Genomic DNA, 22,814 nt, shown 5'->3' with positions numbered 1-22,814 from the left:
CTTCTCTCTCTCACCATCCAGAGATTGAGCCATCCACCTTTTTTTCAATGAGCTTATGTCTATCATGAATGGACCCAAGTCAAGCACACAAACTTACAATAGATGTATTAGATTCAAAATCATCATAATAGCCATCTTTGAAAACCTCATCGCTATTATGCATAGCCTTTGTGACACATGAATCTTTCACTAAATCAAGCAAGGGTGTCTCTATATCATACAGACCATAGGCATCACATTCGTATGTATTATAGTCAAGCAAAATTTGCAACAGTCCAAAATTATTCTTGTAATGACTCCAAAAGAAGAAACCTCTCTACTAAATCTTGAGGCTTTGGCAAACTCCAATTGCATCATCACTGGGAACTTTAGTGCTAACCGATTATGGCACCAATTCTAAGGAAGAATATGCATAAAGATAAAAGCATCATTTGGCAAGGCCCTGAGAAGCAAATTATTCTTTTACCTCATCATTTACAATGTGAAGATGCATCATCTCTTGGTTAACTTGTGCAATCCACAACATCCTCACTTGTACCATTAAAGTATCAAGAATACATAGCTAGCATCCAAAATTTGCATAATGCTTCAAAAAATCATACTTCATCAGTTGGCAAATGTTCTACACATGTAGGGAAATTTGAATACAACTACAAGGCATCTTCTCACAAGCTCTAATACATGAAATCAGCCCTCTCAAGTTCTAGAAGCAAATTATCATCTAAAACCATGTATGCCAATATATATTTTACCTTCTTAACATAAAAGCATAGATAGTAGACTTCATTTACATCCATTCTTGGCGATCGGTTGTAACTCAAACCAGTCTATCACCTTGTGAGGATAAAACACCAACATAATCTTGAAGGTACTAAAAAATAGGTCCTCAATGATGAGCACCAAAACAATGTGAGGAATTTGGTAGAGCTTAGGTTTGCCTCTCAATAGCTCAACTCACAATGAAAGCAGATTTCAACTCCTTAGGTTAGTGTTTGTCAAAGGCTCTCAAAATAACACTTGTTACTTTGTAGACATTGTGCGCCACCTAATCTTTTCCCTTGCAAAACTACCAATGGCTTCTACATAATGACTCACACAGAAAGCCCGTAAGGATTATCTCATGTTTCTACAAGAACATTGAGCTCTAAAGTACCAATCCACCTCATCCCAAACCTAAGCTACCATATGTTGTGTTCAATCGGCCACAAGTAGTAATCACTCCCTACATGAGCATTTTTGAATTAATCTCTATTTAAATTCAAGAAAAAAGAAATGGCATCAAGCACCAAACACTTCGTCTACCCACCAAATAATGTCCTATTCCATGACTTATCACAACCACAATTGGCCTCTTTTGTAGTTGCCAACACACCCCTTTGTGCAATCAACAAGTCCCACCTTTAGCACCTCAAATCAAACACTCTTCTTGTGAGTAGCTCCTCCAATCAACAAAAGTCCCACCTTTAGCACCTCAAATGAAACACTCTTCTGTGAGTAGCTCCTCCAATCACCTGCAACCTCTTGCTAGGCGACTCCATTTTGTCTCTAGTGCTACCTTCACCATGGATAATTCTGCTTCAAAACCCATAGCACTCCTTATGCTTCCCAAGGAGTAATAACTCCTTTTCTTGCCACAATTTTGAAGGGCAGCACGGTGATGCGGAAGCGGTGATGCGGAAGGGAAAGAAGAGGAATATACATTGTGTGTGTGGTTAGAGTGAAGCTCCAAGTGAACCTCATTCCTTATTCTCTATATGTACATAGAAGAATAAGAGGTCACCGCCGCTGGCCCGAGGCAAAGGGGCACATCTACCTTCAACCCCAACAACCTCCCACTTAAAGATGAATGTGCAAATAAGTGGGTCCTACTAGCTAACTACTAGTATGTATAAGAAATAGGTGACAGACTCTCTTAGCCTATGCCCATTGGGTTGCTCACTCAATCTACATGTAGATGTATTGTCTCTAGTGATAGATGAGCATACACATCCATGCCAGAACCTCCATACAAATCCTACGGTCATTCTTATATGGTATGCAGAGCTCCACAATGCATCATGCTATGGTCAGTCATCATACAATTGGCAATCCTTCTAAAAATTGTATCACTATAGTTGATAGGACTAAGGAACATAATGCACATGTCTTAGTGTATATGATGCACCACTGGACAATGATGAAAATACATCTCATGTACCTGCAATCATACATTGAACCATCAACTAGATGCACACTACCAAAAATCTTACTAGTAGTGAAGGTATTAAACCACTCATGACATGGTGTAATGTGAGAAACTGCATCCACATCCAGTAACCGATGAAAGAAGCATCACATATACCAGACATGTAAGCAAGAAGAACACTAAAGGTAAATATGACATCACCGTCATTATCATACTCAAACACCTCTCTAGCATGTGTCAAAACCATTTTTGCATCTCCCACACGTTGTTGCCACTATGTCATATGTCAGAAGAAATTACGTCTAATGTGTCATGTGTGACTTTAATGCCAACCTTGCACAAATTGAAATAATCAAGATTTCCCTCTCTCATCAGCTGCCAATGTTGACTTGTCACACATATTATCAAAAGATATCATAATAGTGAATATGCATATGCATCAAAGTGGGAGGTCACTCAACCACTACACAAGTATAATCGTAAAACACATCAATATGATGCTCGCATATGCAACCTGTAGCTCATGTAGGTCTACAAAGTGATGTACAATAAAGTGAACTCAAATAAAGGATAATAACTCTCAAAAGAGTAATAACCGCATAACCATATGCAAAGCTAGAGAGCAAATGCGATGCTCTTTGTGCATCCCACAGATCGGTGTGCAGAATCTAACAACTCCATGTAAACTATACATGTAACCTATAGAACTAGAGCCATAATGGGCATACGACAATCTCACTCTTGCGAGAGTGGATACAAAAACACAAAACCACGTCCAAAGTTGGCAAAACGTATCAAATCTTTCAAATTGAGAGTAACGCTCAACCACTATAGCATCAAAGAATAGACTGCAGATATATACAATGTATGACAAGAATCTAGGAAAATTTGAGAGAGTCAACAAACGAGAAAATAAGTGGCATACACAAAATCTATATATAAAGCCAACTAGCTATGTGCAAAAACAAAGACTCAGTCACTCATCCACAAATGTCATACACCTGGAAAAACCTGACTATATGGCTCTCTAAAACCCACGAAGAGAAGCAAGACAATCTACTAGTAATCCAAAATCCAATGTGTACAAAAAATCTCATATTGCATACATAAACTACCAAAACCATGGCAACATGGCTCACTCCTGAACAAGTGACTCTATGGACTTGTCAATAATCATTGTACACCTGTGATCCTGTCAAATCCAAGAATAAGAGCTCAACCCATTTCCGCATAAGTGATACATGATTGAATCAGCAAAAAACATATGTATGACTCTCTCTAAAAAACCACACTCATCTGTGACCAAAATTTGGGGAAAATGCACAAGCTAAGATGTGTTGTGTCTCAAAACTACAATAGCATACATATGCCAAAAAAAAATGCATATGGTTCCTACCAGGTAAACCCTCTTTGAAAGTTAAAAAGAGTAATAAAATGCCTAGCCGCAAGCTTGTAAATTCCCATATGATGTTGTTGCGCTCATTTATGCCTCGTGTAGAAAGTGGACATTGGCCAGTGATTCAACACTTACCACCTGCTCAACGATGTATAGTCTCCATCGTCAAGTGATGTGCTCTGGAAACCAGTCTCTCAAGAGACTCGTACACATGTGTTTGGGCGTGTGTGTGGAAGCAATCAGATGTGATGTTGATGCCGTGATGTGAATAGGCCAATGCCAAGTAAGGATGCCAATTCTAGATGTTGATGTCATGGGCACACCGGAGAGGATCCAAAATGCTCTCTCTCCTCCCTTGCTATGTTGAAGCCAGAGATCCCGCTCAAGGTTGTAAGTGTCCAATTGATGCCAATGAGGAAATCATCGGGGAGTGTTCATTGAAGGCTGTCGATGCCAGAGACGAGATGGAGCTCTCTCTCTCTCTCTCTCTCTCTCTCTCTCTCTCTCTCTCTCTCTCTCTCTCTCTCTCTCTCTCTCTCTCTATATGCAAGTGTGCACAAAATTGTCATGAAAAAATTAGTCTAGTGTTTTGCATTTTCGACCCACTTGCACTTTGAATAAGCAAATGACTTCTTCTACAAAGGCGTAGATCTCAAAGTGAGCTCCCCACACATAATTTTTTTTTCAATCAAATCTTCTTAGCTCATGTTATGGAAAAAACAGTGAATTGCTATGAAGCTATTAAAATCTAAGTGACTAGTTCTACCAAAATCTAACCGACATGTTCTGCAAAATTAGAAATGTTGAGAGAACTATACCTGTTAACTCAAAATGACTCTAACTCTAGTTGAATTAAAAACTTCTCCATCTTTGAATGTTAGATATATGGGGTATTAGGTGCCCTTAAATTCAAGGAAAAATACATAGATGTTACAAAATCCACCTATACAAACAAAAATGGCTATAACTTTCATTAAATCTGCCAAAAAAATCATGAAAGTTCAATTTTAGTTGGAAAAAATAGCATTTGAAGATTATTATTAATAGGATACGACTTTCAATAAGAACATTTTCCTCTCCTTAGAAGCATGATAGCATGTTGAGAACTATTAAGGCTACTCATGTAGCAATCTAGCCCTCCCTAAAATGACTTCTAGGGTAATATAATGCCAAAACTACATACTTACATACTGGGTCTAGAATTTGAAAAGTGAATTAATTTCTCTCTGAGATTCTCAAAGGAATCTTGGAATCTTCAATTGCAAAAGAAAAATGTAGCCCTTGCTCTATCTCTCGCCATCGCTGCCTCTCTACGAAGCCCTCTTTCTGCTCTTTCCCTTCACTTTATGGCTCTCCTCTCTCTCTCTCTCTCTCTCTCTCTCTCTCTCTCTCTCTTGTACGCCCTGTTCTCACAGTGCCGACACTACCCTACTCTCGCATCTCTCTCTCTCTCAGCTACACCTGCAGACTAAGGACAAGTCCCCATCGTCTCTGTCGTATTCTCTACGGTGCCGACAAGAGGAAGTTGCAAACCTATTAGCGGCTCCCCATCGCATCACACAATCAAAACGAGAGAGAGCCTTCGCGATGGAGTAAGAGCGAGAAAGGGATACTGATGCGTCACAATGGAACGCAGACAGCAAAAAAGAGAGAGAGAGAGAGAGAGAGAGAGAGAGAGAGAGATAAATTGAAACAAATGGCAACCCACACTGGAGAGACAAGGATCGTCCTCCATGCCCAACCCTCGTAGGCGTCCCTCATTAGCTACGGTCGTCTACAACTTATTGCAATCCTGACAATAATGCCACCAAAAAATCTTTCTCCGTCCACCCCTGTCCAGTGTCTCTGCTTGACAAATGTGCGGCTCTCTCTCTCTCTCTCTCTCTCTCTCTCTCTCTCTTCTCCTCTGGTTTCGAGCTCGCACATGGAATCCCTCTCTCGTTCCCTCCTGGCTCCCTCTCTTCTCCACATGTCTTCACCTCACTTTTTTGTCCTCCAAGGCATAGAAGGATCTGCCTAGATTCCACTTAAAACAATCGTTTCTAAAATTGGCATGGCCTACTGCCAAAACTTGAAAAATCACAAAAAAGAATACTCATTTCTTGTGGAGTGTAGGTTGAAAGATCCGCTACATAAACAAGGTTAGATGTGATGTGGAACTAATAGCCCCTAAAAATGCCAAGTTTTTTTACCTCACAAGTCCACTTTGTGGATATAGAACTCTTCAAATAATTGAAGGAAAGTGCTCACTTAACAAGACATAAAAGTTTCCGAAGACACATAAGTGTCCCAGTACCAACCTGGTGCTAAAGGGTTACCACATTCGTCTCATGTGATCATTCTATGGGTGATCCACTTCTTTCCATTATGCGTTGTCAAGAGTTGGTAGGTCTAATATTGGTGGTTGTTTTTTATTCATCTACTCTTTACTAATGAGTGATTATTTAGGGAACTTTTCATTTGTAGATTTTTCAAAATCTATAGCGCTTTTTGGAGAAATTGATAAACGTATAGAGCATATTGAGAGGAAGTCCTCTAAAGAGCTTCTTCTCTTTGTTCAATGTGCATCCATCCCAAGATTGGAGACATACTAGTTTATCCTCATGAAAGCAAAACTTTTAGAGAAAAAAGTTAGTTTGAGAGATTCTAACAAATTAAAGAATGTGTGCCACAGAGAAAAATTTAGAATTTTATATTCTTTATTGAGAGGATTTTTACACAAGGCTTTTTGGAGGAGAGAGAAACACAATATATCCTTTTCCATCTTGGAACACTTGTTGCAATCAATTTTAGGATTTTTGCAATGGGTGGATGCTACAATTTGAGAGATTCAAAGATATAACTGTTGGCACAATTCAAACAAGAAAGGAAGTAAAAGCATTGAGTGACAACATCATATGGAAGCCTATCGTACTTATAAAATCATGAAATATATTAAGCAAAACCATAAAAAATAGAAAAAAAACTGGATGTCTATTGCAGGTAGAAACAACATTGTAAATGAGATCCGGGCTTGTATTGATCCCAAGTGTTGTTACTCTGACTCGGCTCCTCAATAGGAGCATCGAGGGATCCTATCTCCTTTATAATAGGAGTACGAGACAATGTAGCCTCTCCATAGCGTTTAAATTGATGCTCAAACACTATTGTGTTTCCCTCTAAACATAAACAATGGTTATGAAGCTTGGCACAAGCACCTCCAATCCGCCCTAGCCACAGGGCAATCACTTATCAAAATCTCTTTATGTCACGCACGTTCAAGAGATTATTAATAATACCACAATATGTATGTCATATTTATAGTATAGGCCTATTTAAAAAAAACCCCACCCCCTTGAGTGCATACATAGAGGTATCCATTTTGGACTATAAATAATCCTCTTTGGTTAACTTACGTGATATGATAAATATTTTGAAAAGTGACCTCCCCAAGAAACGCCAAAAAATATGTCAATCACATTGAAGTGTGGTATTAGTAAATGTCTAGAGTAGCCACCTAACAAAAACAGCAGTGTTAAGTCAATGTAATCATTACATACCTATTGTTAAAAAGTAAAATTTACAAATTCCCCGTGCTCTCATGCTTGCGTCCTTGGGGCATATTTAAAAGGATTGTTTGGTAAGCTTTGAAGGCCACCATTTCAACATGCTTTCTTATAACCCCACAATGGTTGGTAGAGCATAGGGTAATATATCACCCTTGGATTGCAACTATTAGTGACGTTAGAGATGCAACTTAAAGTGGCAAAAAATTGATTCCAATCCGAAACTTGTACCAACATAAGCCAAATTGAATGGCTCGAACTAAGTAGAACTACAACTATTGACATGAGGAGACAATGTTGATAAGTACATACAATATTAAAATTAAATCTCTCTGCCAAAAACCATGTAGGAAAATCTACAAACACAAAGGAGGCACCAAGGTGACTCTCCTTCCCTTCCATTGTTGATATTTAACTCCCATAAGAAATAAAGAATCCTAAAGCCAAACATTGATAAAGTGTATGGTATTAGTATTTTTTAATCATTTATGTAGCAAAGGATCTATGAAAAAACCTACACTTATCTTGTCTCATGAACATGGTAATTTTTTCATAGATCAATGTGTATTGCATGAATTATAATGTCTCTTTGGAGATGACTCATTTAATTTAAAAACCATAGACTCAAGCATTGAATTTATGTTCACAATGCAAAAATATCTTTTTAGTGTAGCACAAGTACCCTCTACTTTCTCTCCTTCATTCCCTCCCGAAATAAGGTATTGTGGTTGATTGTTATGTCTTCTTTGGAATAGTGGAATGCACGAATTCAAGCAATTTTTTTATTGAGGAGCTAATACAGGGCTCAATACTTGGTATCCCTTTCTATTGGGGACTTTTCTTTCTTAGAAGACATCTCTTTATTGGAGGCAGATTCAACCTTGTTCATGATGACTCCCGCTATTGATACATTTGCTTTCTTTACAAAGTACATTAGTGAATGACCAACTAAACAATCGCATTATATTATTTGTGGATCTATTCCCACATGCCACATCATCAAGCGTGTTATTTATTTGCACCTAAAGATACTCTTGATTCATCGATTTTTTGAGAAGTGTATTCTTATATATTATCAATACTTTTGCACATATATCATATTTAAAATAGGTATAGATCTTGGGGATGGCTTGGTGCTTAGTGGACTTTTTAAACATTTCAAACATCTTAAAGCTACCATTGAAGCTTGCTTATAGTATTGTTTATGAGTCAATGGGTTCAAGTTTGATCAACTTGATTGATGGAGTTATGTGGATACATGTGGTCTCTCTCAACTTGCACATTATTAGGTTGCAATTTACCACCAATCTTAAAAAACATATAACATTTTAAAGATGAGTTTCTACGCATACCAACAATAATTGAGAAGTAGATCCCTTCTGTTGTACATTAAGTTTAGATTGACGCGTCATCATTATACTATGCATTCAAAGATCTAAAGTTTTGATTTTGGAAACTTACATGATCTTTGAGGTAAAATATATTACGACACATTGAACCATATATTACATATGAGGTCTTTTGCTCATGCATTGGGACCTAAAAAAGCGAGAAGAGATCAAAATTACACTATGAAACCGAGTGCAAACCTTCCCCACCACTTACACCTGTTGATGCACAGTTCAAGTTATCTAAGACACAATTGGTAATACACAAGCAATTGCGAATGTCGGGCTTTGGCTCATCGTATGACTCCAAACAAATACAAAACAATCAATTTCTTTGTTGGAGATATGATAGCTAAACAACTATTTATTGTAGTATAAGGACAATACAAAAACGTCATTTACAACTGGTTTTTAATGAGGTCTTTATACCACCATCAGACGTTGGTAAAGCTATCATTTCTCCAACAAGGAAATTAACTATTTTGTACTTCTTTGGAGCCATACCATTAACCAATACACTGATATCTAATTTTAAGCGTTTGAACTTCTCAATTGTGCTTTGAATATCGTTTGAAAATGGTAGGAAACACTATGCATGTCTTTGAGACATCTCGATCAAGATGTTATGGTCATTTTGTCCCACTCTCTTAAGTCATCATGCAATATCAACGAAGGACCTAATCTGCAACATATGGCCCAATGTGCCATAATATGCTCCATCCCTAAGATCATGCAAGTTTCTAAACCAAAACTTTGCATCTTCAATGGTCATGTATATGAATGCATAGTATAATGACTACTCACCGGCAGTAGAGATCCACTCTTCAATTACACATGCTCATAAACTCATCCTTGTAATGCTTATGGTTCTCAAGAATGATAATATTCTGCAATACAATAAAGTCTACTTTGAGAGAGATCATGATATACACTAACTACATTGACTTAACTACTTTGAGAGAGATCATGATATACACTAACTACATTGACTTAACTAAAGTTGTACCTCTATGGTACATAAACAATGTCATAACCAAGCTTTAGACATAGGTATAAGTTTACAGAGCAACAAGCTATCCCCATCATCTACACTCATCCTAGATATGAAAACTGTGCACATCCGCTCCTATATCTACATAATACAAGCTGGGTGTAAGCTATCCATGGACAACCCTTTTGAGAGTTGTCAAGTACATGCTCCTTCTCATGAAACACAACAATCTACATGGCCCCAACAAAAAGTGAGCAAAACGACCACTTCTACACATCAAGCACATATCTAGGATACTCACATGCTATCTCTTCGAGCATATAACATGTCTTCGAGATGGTCAACTTTTTGAGAGGTTTTTTTATGCTAATTATGTGGCGACTTTCAACAAATGCATGATGCGCAATAAACAAATTTGTTTAATCACTCAACCCAAACTATCAACCGTACCTCTCCTTCGTTTGAATTCCCGTGCTTCTTTCAGTGCCTCCAATTTCTTCTCCCAAGCAATAAGCCCACAACATTCGTCCAAGATCTACAAAAACCAAGGGTAACTAGCTGCAAAATAATCTACATCTGCTAATTGATACAAGAATTCCATGAGAACTGTACAACGAGTAGAGATATTGCATGGGTTCTGCTGCAAAGCCTTCATCACAATCTAGTCGCCTTCCAATATTGTCAAAAGAATGCAGCTCATCTATTCTTGAACCTGTGAAAGAGAGCCCATAAGGTCCTACATTCCTCAAGCAAACTCAAGCTTAAGTATTGCAACTGTATGTGCAACTACATCTATGTGCACCATCCAAGACGAAGGAAAGCACTTCCCCAAATCCTGCTTTTTAGCTGAAAGAAAGGCTTGCACCCCCTACCTTGGCTGTCTTACGGGCTCGCTCTCTGCGTCACACTAGGCAAACAGGAGAACATCATGAGGGGCCATAATAAATTCACAGTGAATGGGATTCATATCCCAGATACAAACAAGGAGAGTTCTAGCGTACAGAATGCACGCAAGAATCCTCAAGACCCTGGTAGAGACGAATCGTCACTTTAGATGGGTCCTGAAGACCCTTCAGATCAAGCTCACGAATCCTTGGCCATGATCTCTTGGCATCCTCCAGCGGCGTCTCCTCTGTCACAGGCAAACGGCCGAACACACCCCTGACGCCTTAGTTCTTACTATCACTGCAATACAGAACAAGAGAAAGTTCGGAAGGAGGCCTACTAAATTGCTTGGTATGGGCATACGCCAGACAATTCACAAGCAAGAAGCCGTCGCTTCAAAGTTAAGGTTACCCATGCTCTCTTGGCATCCTCCAGCGGCTTCTCCTCCGTCACAGACAAACGGCCGAGCGCACACTTGCTGTGCTTCATCGTCCTCAGACTTGAGGTTTTAAGTTTGCCTGCTTACGCATATATGTGGAAGCCAGCTGTTGTCGCTGCACAACCCGTGATAGAATATCACACGAAGATTTAAAAATTTTCTCATGTAGGAAAATGGAGTCTTTTTCAGGGTTTTTCATACAATGCATAACATCAGGAGCGTCTTGCTCGAGAGGCACTGCATGCCTAGCTAGGTACGATTGGGGGCAGGGCCCCCCCGTACCTAGCTAGCACCGCAGGCATGCGGTACGATTGGGGGCAGGGCCCCCCGTACCTAGCTAGGCATGCGGTGCCTCCCTCACAGACGCTCATGATGTTGAGGTAAGTCACGATGTGGGAAATATTGTGAGAATTTGTCCAAAACATCTTGTGAATCACAAGGCCTACCACAACAAGCTACAAACCAAGTAAGGTAAGTTCATTTGGCCAATTTTATATTATCTAGGCTCCTTAATAACATGGGAGAATATAAACCCACTTTCTATTGACAATAGTTGTCACCTTGAAAGAAGAGAGGTTTCTGGCTTTTGGGTTGGAATTCAGAATTGCAAACATTGTTCATCTATACTATACTAATAGATAAAAGGGGAGGGGATCCCCCCCCCCCCCCCCCTTGCCACGTGTCGTGAGCAGCTTCAACCGGCCAGCTTCAGAGGTGTGCGCACTGCAACCTGCCGTTGAGAGAGAGAGAGAGAACCGGGCCGCTGAGAGAGAGAGAGAGAGAGAGAGAGAGAGAGAGAGAGAGAGAGGGGGAGGCGGCGAAGCCTCCGGCCACACTAGTGTGGATAACAATGATTAAGGTTGGGTGTGTAAGAATATTGCAAGTGGGTAGACAAAGAGGGAAAGAGACAATTTCAATGAGGAAATTGTTTTTAAAGATTAAATATTATTGTTTTGCATGCACCTTGAGGGACCACCGCACAAACTCTCTTTAAGGTGTGAAACCCTTGGTCCTCAACAACATGGGCCACACATCCCATGGACAACATGATATTGTCAAAAATCCCAAAAGTCCCTATTGGGATGATTACCTTGGTTATCTCAAAAGCTTCAATTCATAGTGCCATAGATCATCATTGCATTGATCCCCTGTCATTGTTCAATGTTACACTAGTGGAAAGATATGCGACATCATGAGATTCTTCACAATAAAGTGAACGTGAACTTAAGAGTAAATTACAAAATCTTTGTATGGGAGAGCCACATCACATCTGGCATATGGCCTACATGTAGTTTAACTCACCATTGATGACATTATTGCAGGCCAGCTTGTGCACATATTAGCAACTCAATGAGACCCTGCTTAGTGAGGATCGGCGGCGAGAGGTGGTTCATGTCTAAAGAGGAATTTCTTGATAATGATAACAATTGTTATGGTCTATTATGAGTGAAAAGTTGCATGTTGAAGAGACTAAGCTTAACCAAATTGGTGCTCAAAAGGAGAATAGACTATGTGCTTAACCCATTTTGCATGGCCGGCCGTAGGGTCTCACTGATAGTGATCAGCAATTGTGTATTAGGAGAAGCCTTGCAAAGGCTGGAAGGCCACTCACACAGTGGAGCCCTTCATCTGCATAGAGAGAGAGAGAGAGAGAGAGAGAGAGAGGTTTGGGACCGTTCATGATCGATTCAATGACGATTCTACCCAACGATCCATGCCATTGCCAAAATCACTGTCGCGATGCAACTATGGCAAGCCCTATCTCCTATGGCTCCAATGTTGGTGTTGAGGTCGATGTGTTGTCCAACGGACTAAGCAAAGGCAAACAAGGTAGTGCTACACTGGCAGACATGGCCTCTCAAGAAATCGCATGTTGTAGTAGGGATGATGTGGTCCTATGCAATTGGACAAGTTGCACAGAGTTGCCCATAGGGCTTGTTGTTTTCATCAATGGATCGGTTCAAAAGCTATCAAAGCAAGCCATAGAAAGGCTAGCCAACATGTAGGTGGGAGGCTCCATGCTGGCTAACAAGTGACGGGCGATGAGCAATGATCCACAGTAGTTGGAGCCCCAAGGGAAGAGGGATGTGGTCTAGGTGTAGGTAGAGAGCAACCAAGTGGGGGCAATTTGGGAGGACCTTATAGGGAGCAAGGAGGGTTGAGAGGAGTAGAGTAATGGCGCATATATTTGGGGGGGGGGGGGGGGGGGGGGGGGGGGGGGGGGGGGGGGGAAACTCTAGAGAGAGAGAGAGAGAGAGAGAGAGAGAGAGAGAGAGAGAGGGAAGAAACTCTTGACCTGCATCGTATGAAATTTCCCAATGTCCATCATTATCTCATCTTAATTAATGTCCACTACTTGAATGGACCAATCAACTAGCTGCATATATCCTACATCAAATCTGTAGATCACGATGTCAGGCCAATGGTAGGACCGGGCAGCAGGCCAAGGGCCAGGGACTGAATGGCTCAGTATGGCTAGGAGCCGAGGGCCAGGCATGAGTTAAGGGGACCTACTTGCCAGGGCCAAGGGCTACAAGTAGGGAGGTTGGGAGGAGAACCACATGACAGTCTACCCTTTGGCCTTTCGTTGGTATCAGAGCTCAGGGGAGGGAGGGGCTATGGAGGAAGGGGGAACCTTGCATGGTGTTGCATAATTGATCTCTCTCTCTCTCTCTCTCTCTCTCTCTCTCTCTCTCTCTCTCTCTCTCTCTCTCTCTCTCTCTCTCTCTCTCTCTCTCTCTCTCTCTCTCTCTCTCTCTCTCTCTCTCTCTCTCTCTCTCTCTCTGCGGAAGTTCCATGGAGACAGGCGTGGGAAAGGGCCTTCGGAAGAAGAGGGCCGTGGAGTTCTTGGCATGTAATTGCATGCTACATGCAAACCTTGTCTACGAGAAGGCGAAGCTCGGCGTGTGCAGGCTTTCAAAAACACGACACGTGACTATGGCATTCACGCGGGAACGAACCCGTACAAGGAGGGGGAAGCTCTGTAGAGGTTACTCGTTTGTGACACAGATGCAGCCAAATAAGTGCACGCGGGCTCTTCAATCGAGCCAAATAAGTGGAAGGTTCTCGCTTCATCGCGCTCTTCAATCGAGCCCTGTATCGGGCAGGACGTGTGCATCTTCATCCTCCTGCGCTGCCAAAACTCATCGCCATGGCTTAGCTTCATTTTTTATAACACGCGGTCGCCTAAGGGGAGGGCCATTTGGTAATTAAACATTTAAGGAAGTGTGCCCACCCCGGGCGCCCCCCCCCCCCCCCCCCCCCCCCCCCCCCCCCCCCCCCCCTCATTGTATGCGTGTGCTTAGCAGTAGTTCAAGCAACTGATGCGACGGCCTGCATGTACGTAACAGCAGTAATGGAATTGTACGTAGCAACAGTATTGGAATTTTTTTGCAAATCTATGATTCCAAGGACACCAATTTTGGGCGTCCTCCCCTGCTAAGAAACAAATCCCATGAGAGAAAGCCGGGCTGAAATCGGTAACCAAGAAATCGATGGTCACCTTGAATTTTGACTCCGGTTCATGGGGATATTTACCTTGATATTCTACAGAAGATCATCAGAAATCGCATAAGGTGATTATGCAGGGTGTGCAGAAATCTTATGACTCAACTAAAGCAATGACATAATGAAGGCTCTATGGTCATGTTTTCGAGTTTCCCAGGAGTCGATGGTGAAGAAAGTGCTTGTGTCAGGACAAGGGCAAGGCCAGACTAGACAAGGGCAAGGCCAGGCTAGGTAGTGTGGAAAGGGAGTCCAACTAGGGCAAAGGGCTAGGAGCCATGCTATATAGTGGGAGGTTGGGAGGTGGACTCCAAGGCACTAGTTCCCCTAGTCTTACGTTGGTATCAAGAGCCAAGTTCCTATTTTTGGGAAAAGATAGGCGTGGTGCTTTTGAGCCACACAAAGCCTTGCATGAGCTTAGGAAAAGGGGAGCCGAACTCGGACGCGTGCAGGCACCCCAACTCAGGGGCGGGAGCTTTTTCGAGCTAGAGGAAACGGGACCACTCCGGGCTCGTTGGGAGCGCTAGCACAAGCCAGAGCTTTTTTGTGCTTGGCTCGGCCTCAATAGCCCCCGCCATAGCCCACCTTCAGAGCTTCTTCTCCCTCGCGCTGTCGTCAAAAGCCTGCTGCAGCAACCCATCAAATTTCATTTTTTTTCCACCACTTAGGGATCGGCCATACACACTTGGCCAACCCTCTTGCCCTCCTAGGCTTCTTGGCCCTCATACGCCCCTTGGCTCGCGTGGTGAAGACCTTCAAGCCGCGAACAAGAGTGTGGATTTCGACCTTCACACCGCCATCCGGCTGGTTTTCAAGCTTCAAGCCGCGAACGGCTATGAGCTTATTGAATTTCAAGCTTGAAAATTGAATGACAAGTATTTGAATTTTGAATTGAACGACAAGTATTTGGATTTGAATTGCCGGCACTCTTAATTACTCGATACTTTCAAGTGTATTTTCCACTGCAAGTTATTAACTGTGTTTCCGATTGCTTGGTGGTCACTTTCTTGGCTTGGAATTCGGCGTTCGGTTCAATCGACGTCCAAATTCTCCAGTTAATTCTCGTCAACAGCTACGAGTTTTTTGGAGCATCAGGTATTTTTCTAGCTATTCCTTCCACTGCACTGTGTCGCCATGGATTCCAATATTAATATGACTTTTGATTTTGAGCAAAATATGCCTGATCCTATCCGTAGTGGCTCGGGGAAGAGTACCCGCGATGCTACGGCGGGTGACGACACTTATAAACTGCTTGAAATTCAAGAATTTCGTGCACTTCAGACACGCATATCAGTCATGGAAGGAAATTTTGCATCTTCAAATGAAAACATCAGTAAATTATCCACGTTAGTGATACAATTAATGCAACAGCAGTCCAAGGGCCCTGCTGACACGCACATGCATGAGCATGTTGCTACACAGGGGCAAGGCCCTTCTGATCATGGACAAGGTCCATCTGCCGATGCTTTGCACACTCTCACTGCAAAAGAGGTGGATGAGCTATTGAAAAACACCAAACCACCGACTTTTAAGGGAGAAGACCGAGATCGCAATAAGGATGCAGTGAATATCTTTCTCAGCAAGCGGGATGGAATTCACGCCTTACGACGTACTCCGGACGCAGTCAGAGCATTGCAAAGTTTAACTCTGGAAGGCAAGGCCTACAAATGGTGGATATCTCTCAAGGAGAAGAATATCATATAACAGAGTTGGGCAGCTTTTGAAACTATGTTTCGCAAAGAATTCTTGCCTACAAATGAGGAAGATCGGAATTGGACGGCTTGGGACACGTGTTCCATGCGCCAATACCCATCATTACTTGAATATATATCTCACTATTGGGATGTTATCCTCAAGTTGGAAGGCCTAGACACCTTTCAGCAAGTATGTGGGTTTATACGTGGTCTGACACCAGAGCTTAAGAAGCACGTCAAGACTCAAGACCCTAAAACACTTGAGGAAGCCATAGTGAAAGCACATATTCACGATGATCCAGATAAAAAGAAATCACATCATAATCACGTGCCTGCTAATACACATGGTAATACACGCACACAGTATGGGCACAATAAAAGGAAATTTATAGTAGCCAATTCAGAAGCATCTAAAAAACCCAAGGGGTTCAGAGGTCCTCTCTCTCCTGAGGACTTTGATAAAGCTAAGAAAGAGAAATTATGTTTTCAATGTTTAGGAAGCGGTCATGGAAAAAAGGTCCCAAGGGGAAATCTGTTGCTCACGGCAAGGAGAAATCACTGCACACGGTGCAACTGCTTCCTCTTGAGTCTTCCTCATGATTCTCTGTAGTGGAAGTAACACACACCGAGGTGGTGCATGAATGCTGTCTAACAGCTTCCATGTGGCAACAGACTTTCGGACCACATGAGTTAGTACGTATGCACGGACCTCTACAAGGGCACAAGGTGCGCATCTTGGTAGATGACGGTGCTACTCACAATTTTATCAATTATGGATTGGTGAAAAAACTCAAATTGCCTCAAACTCCGAGTACCCACCGCTACAAGGTAGCAATGATGAACGAACATGATACCGAAATCTGGGATACTCAAGTCCGAGCCATCTCGTTGGAAGTACAAGGCTACTCCACATCCTTGGATTCTCAGGTTATGAACATGGAGAGGGCACACATTGTCCTTGGTAGGGAATGGTTGCATAGCCTAGGACCATCACTGAAGCGTAGCTATGAGCACAACAACTTGATGTTCGAATCCCATGGTGCACATGTGTTGTTGTTAGGAGAGAAGGATGTACCTTCTTCACCATTGATATGTACAGCTAAGCTTATGCATCTCGTTTCTGATAATGAAATAGATCAAGTTTTATTGTGTTACTCATTGTCTCATTTCCTCTCTAACATTGAATCTGTCGAACATTCCTCAACGTCGCATGCTTCTCTCTCATCTCTTCCACCAATGGCTACTTCCCAACAAGCAAAAGTTGCTAGTGAGTTAAAAATTTTATTAAAATAATTTCACGATGTTTTTCCTAATGATTTGCCACCAGGATTATCGTCGACACGATCGGTGCAACATAGCATCGATGTGGTTGCAGGTAGTAAACCTGTCAGTAAACCACCCTACCGCATGAGTTACTCTGAAGCTGCTGAGGTGGAACATCAGCTTGCTAACTATCTTAGCAGAGGGTTTATCCAACCCAGTTCTTCACCATGGGCATCTCCTATCCTATTACTGAAGAAAAAAGACGGCCGTATGCGGATGTGCATAAACTACCGTGGCTTAAATGCAGTTACTATTAAGAACAAGTACCCATTGCCACGTGTGGATGAGTTGTTCGACAAACTCACTCATGCTCATATTTTTATGAAAATAGACTTGCGGTCAGGTTATCACCAAGTCCGTATTCAACTTGTTGATAAACCCAAAACTGCATTCCGAACAAGGTTTGGACACTACGAGTTTTTGGTTATGCCCTTTGGGTTAACCAATGTGCCCGCAACATTCATGACACTTATGGATAGTGTCTTGAAGCCGTATTTGGGCAAATTTGTCATCGTTTTTCTCGATGACATTCTAGTCTACAGTGCTTGTGAAGAAGAACACTTACAACATCTGAGGCAGGTGTTTGAATTGTTACGAACAAATCAATTATATGCCAAGGAGTCTAAGTGTGATTTTTTGAAAGAAGAAATTCACTATCTTGGACATGTTATTTCAGCTAATGGGCTACATATGGATTAATCCATAGTTGATACAATCTAGTAGTGGCCTTCTCCTAAAAATCTGGAAGAGTTATAATTTTTTTTAGGATTTGCAGGTTTTTACCAAAGGTTTGTTAAAACTATGCTAATATTGTTGTTCCCATGACCACCAACTGAAAGGCAATGGCAAAGATTTTTAGTGGAGACCCGCTCAACAGCATAGTTTCGATACGCTCAAGAATGCATTTATTGGGGCAATCCTGTTACAAGACGGGCGGCCAATTGCATTTGAAAGCAAGAAGCTTGATGAAGCAACATAACTACTCTACTTATGAACGCGAACTCTATGCAATAGTGTCTGTCTTAAAAACATGGCGACATTATTTGTATGGTGCTCAGTTTGAGATTGTGTTTGACCATGAAAGCATCAAATGGTTTACACAACAAACAGATTTAAAGGGTCGGAAAGCCAGGTGGGCTAAGATCCTTCAGGAATATAATGCCAAGCTCCGGTATCGTAAAGGAAGATACAATGTGGTGACTGACGCTCTAAGTCGTATGCCAGAGATCAATTCTCTCTTGTTCACGGAATTTCGTAGTGAATTTTTGGATTATCTAAAGGCAAATATGAGCATGATGATACATATTCCAAAGTGTGGGGCCATGTACAAATGAGGAATCCTTTTCACTCCAATGATGGTAGTGTCGCGTTAACCTCCACACATAGTTCTCCTCTATCGAGTGATGAACTACAACGATGGAAGCATTTCACCATCAACAATGGGTACCTACTCCATAAGGGGAGAGTTTGTGTACCGACGGACACAGACACTCGGTGCCAAATTCTTTATGAATGTCATGATAGTCCAAGTGCAGGGCACCCGGGTATTAGAAAGACTTATGCTCTCGTACGACGACAGTTTTATTGGCCAGGTTTATATGGCTTTGTTCAAGCTTATGTCTTGCATTGCCAAAAATGTCAAGTTAACAAAGCAGAGCGCCTGAAAGCAGGAGGACTCTTACATCCTTTGGAGATTCCCAATGGTAAATGGGAAAGTATCTCTATGGATTTTATTGTGGGTTTACTAACCATTGTACGAGGTCATGACTTGGTATGGGTGGTCGTAGACCGGTTGACTAAACTATGTAATTTTATTCCAACCAAATCAACGATAAAGACTCTAGAACTAGCCAAGTTATTTGTGGACAACCTATAGAAGTTGTATGGCTTGCAAAGTAACATTGTCAGTGATCATGATCCCAAGTTTAACAATCATTTTTGGAGGGCTTTGTTCAAACGATTGGGTACACAACTAAACCTCAGTACAGCCGATCATCCAGAAACAGATGGTCAGACTGAACGAGTTAACCAAGTGCTAGAGGATATGCTAAGAACATACATTAGCAAGAAACAGTCAGACTCGAAAGAATATTTACCTATTCTCGAGTTTGCCTACAATAGTGCTAAGAATGTCACAACTGGATTTAGTCCTTTCATGCTCATGTATGGTTTTCAACCTGGGTCACCTATTACGGTGGGGTTGGCAACCAAAAAACAACAGGTTAAGGATTTTCTCCAAGACCACATGGATATGCTAAAACTGGCTCGTCAGAATGTCTGACAAGCGTATGATCAGTATAAGAAGTACGCTGATGAGAAATGTCGGCAAGTTACCTTTGAGAAAGGGGAGGAAGTATTTTTAAGTGTGCCAGAACATTCAAAAAGTCTGAAAACTAGGCTAACACCTAAATTATCTCCAGAATATTGTGGGCCTTTCAAAATACTCAAGCGAGTAGGTGTCGTGACTACAAATTATTGCTACCTACACCTTCTCATATTCATCCGATGTTTCATGTAAGCTATTTACGTAAGCGGTTACATGGGGATGACAATGTCGTTGACCAACAGATTTTGGTTGATTTTGTTGAACCTCCTACCTTACCGCATGAACCTGAACGCATTCTCGACTATCATGATTTACGTACGTGTCATCATGTACGTCAACAAGCCTTAATCAAGTGGAAAGATCGACCTGAGGAAGGCGTCCCTTGGGAAAACATTAGTGTTTTTAAGAAGAAGTCTCCCACTTTTGTTTTCGAGGAAGAAAATTCTTCTTTAAGGGGGGAGTAATGTCAGGACAAGGGCAAGGTCGGGCTAGGCAGTGTGGAAAGGGAGTCCAAGTAGGGCAAAGGGCTAGGAGCCATGCTATATAGTGGGAAGTTGGTAGGTGGACTCCAAGGCACTAGTTCCCCTAGTCTTTGTCGTAATAATCAATACCTAATTCTCCTAAATGATTTTCTCATGTTAAAATGATCATTTAATATGGGGAAGTGTCAGGGGAGAAAAAGCTAGAATATTGGTTAAGCTAGCAGACCGGCCACAGTAGGGATCCAAAGGAGGGAAAATAGGGATCCAAAGGGGGGGCCATCTGCAAAAGAGCCATGTGCAACAATGGGCTAAAAAGACCCTAAGGTTCAGCCCATTAAGACTTTCAAAATGCTAAGGTTCCAAAATTCAAAGGTTGTGTCCAAAGGTCAACCTTAAGGGAATTGGATGCTTTGTGTGTGTACAAAAAAGTCTTTGCAATCCCTACTTGGGAGGGGGCGAGCCTTGCATGTAGGGGATGAGAGAGAAAGCCACACACACACACACAAGCTCCCTTTACACAAAGGGAATGAGGGACACATGTCAGCTCCCTAGGCCAGATGCCCACAAGGTGTACCCAATTCCTATTGGATGGCCTTGGAGGTGGACCAATGAGAATTAGGCTAGAGTAAATCTAGTTTAATCAATTAAAAAACACTCAATAAAAGAACCAATGAGAATTAAGTCCTCTAGAAGACTATTGGACAGTCTCCCAAGGGGTCCAATGAGCATTCAACAGCCCAATGGCCTGCCTGATTCCTATTGGCCAGGAGGCAAAGGGGTCCAATGAGAGTTTAGTTGAATTATTAAATTTACCTAAAGCTCTCACATAAGGTCTGAGACCGGGGATAATTGATGTTGTGTTTGCTAAGTGTTTTACTTAGTACATGAAGCTTTCATCTTCATTGCACTAGCTAGTCTTGAAAGAACACAAAGAATTGTATTGTACAATGTCTCTCTTGATGGGAGAAACCATAATACAAAGCCTTTTGGAGGGGGGACCGGCTCCATGCAAATCCGGTCCTCAAGTGTTGTCAATAGCTTAATTTCTCTCTCTTTTGAAAGTATTGTTCATGCTATCTAACTAGGTGTTATGCTTTTTGTTGCTCTCTCCACCCAAGCACTCTTGTAATTCTCATTAGGAATCTATTCTAATGAAATGCCCACTATGTTCATGCTAATTTCCGCTACACACAAGCTATTAGGCCATTAAATGTTACATTGGTATCAGAGCTCAAGGTTTCTCTTTTCTTGCTCAAGAAGGGAGGCCCTCAAGCTGGCTATAAATGGTTGGTATTATTAATTGCCTGTGAGTAAGTAGAATAGGGATTTTTCAGCCTTGCAGTGCGCCTGCCTTTGTGCAGTTAACGGGACATCACCGTCGAGAGCTATGGTCTTAATAGTGGAGTCCTACGGGGCTTGCCTACGGCTTAACCACTATTGAGATGTTAGAAGCTTGGCAGGAGCCGGTGTTGTTTTGGTGTTGAAAGACCCTCTCTTCTATTCCTTGCAATTAATGGTATTCGAGCCACGGGTACAATAGCTTGAGTGCTTTTTCTAAAGGGGTAAAGAGGAGTAGCAACTAGGGCTTGAAGTGCCAAAGTACACATAAAAAGTTTACACCTAAAAGTTGTTAGAATGGCTGACAATAGTAAAGAGAGTGAAATTAATGTTGATAACTTTGATTTTGCTCATGAGCAAGCTACTAATGATGCTCCGATGCTTGTTAACTATCTTGTTTCTAGGCTTCAACAAGCCATGGGCAATCCATCTCTCCAAAGTGAAGTGCAATGGTAGCTCCGTGCTCACGGGATTCTCCAAGCTCATCACCATGACGAGAGAACACCTAGGAAGCCTCCTTGTGAGACTCCCAAAAGAGGTCTCTCTCCGATTCGGGAAGAAGAAGAGAATCCATATGAAGGGCTCAAGAATTTACTTCTTGATGATGCATCTCCTTCCCAAAGGAGAACTCAAGAGCCTCCATCGAAGGAACGAGAAAGAAGTGAGTCTCCCGCCACCTCGGCGGAGATGGATCCACGAAGACGGCAGGCTAAATGCTCTCCATCACCACCAAAGCGGAGAAGACCATCGCACTCTTCTCCACATCATGATTCAAAGAGGGATGATAAAAAGCAAGAGAAGAAAAAGGCGAGAAAGAGGGAACCCTCTTCTCCATCTTCTTCATCCTCTTCCTCTTATGAAAGTGATGGTGAAGACGCCGAAGATCAAGACAAGAAAAAGGCGAGAAAGAGGTCACCCTCTTCTCCACCTTCTTCAAATTCTTCACCTTATGAAGAAAATGATGGTGCAACCTTTGAACCATCAAAAAGAAGAGGCCATAGGAAATCCAATGCCACATGGAAGAGGTCATCCAAGTTGAAGAAATTCAAAGAGGGAGGGAAGAGCATCTCTTTCCTTACCTATGATGGTACCTTTGGTGCTACGGACAAAGTCTTGGCCTTTATCCAACAGTTCGATGCAGCGTTTGGAGATGAGGGCTTCACGGAGTCCTCTAAGCTACTCCATGTAGCCATGAACTTTCAAAAGTCCGCCAGGCAATGGTTGTCTAGCCTACGAGCCAACGGTGAAGCTCCACGAACATGGAAAGCTTTAAGAGCTTCCATTATGAAGCAGTTTTTGGCCACCGATGCCAAAGACA

The 22,814-nt window shown here is 41.9% G+C and overlaps 1 long non-coding RNA gene across 3 annotated transcripts; it reads right to left on the bottom strand.

Moving 5' to 3' along the window:
- Positions 1–5,506: 5,506 nt before the first annotated feature.
- Positions 5,507–11,044, bottom strand: LOC147457232 (uncharacterized). Of its 3 annotated transcripts, none has more exons than XR_015188095.1 (3): positions 9,956–10,965; positions 9,319–9,401; positions 5,507–6,790 (listed from the first exon to the last, which is right to left on the bottom strand). It is a non-coding gene; the product is annotated as an uncharacterized LOC147457232 (long non-coding RNA). The 3 variants fall into 3 exon arrangements; XR_015188096.1 differs by lacking the exon at positions 5,507–6,790 and having other exon boundaries at positions 7,713–9,401; positions 9,956–10,040; positions 10,118–10,965; XR_015188094.1 differs by lacking the exon at positions 5,507–6,790 and having other exon boundaries at positions 7,713–9,401; positions 9,956–11,044.
- Between the last annotated feature and the right edge of the window lie 11,770 nt (positions 11,045–22,814).

The sequence above is a fragment of the Adiantum capillus-veneris genome, chromosome 5, assembly GCF_014529385.1.
Source record: "Adiantum capillus-veneris isolate H3 chromosome 5, ASM1452938v2, whole genome shotgun sequence".
In the NCBI taxonomy this organism is placed as follows: domain Eukaryota; kingdom Viridiplantae; phylum Streptophyta; class Polypodiopsida; order Polypodiales; family Pteridaceae; genus Adiantum; species Adiantum capillus-veneris.
This window is presented reverse-complemented; position numbering and strand designations above follow the sequence as displayed.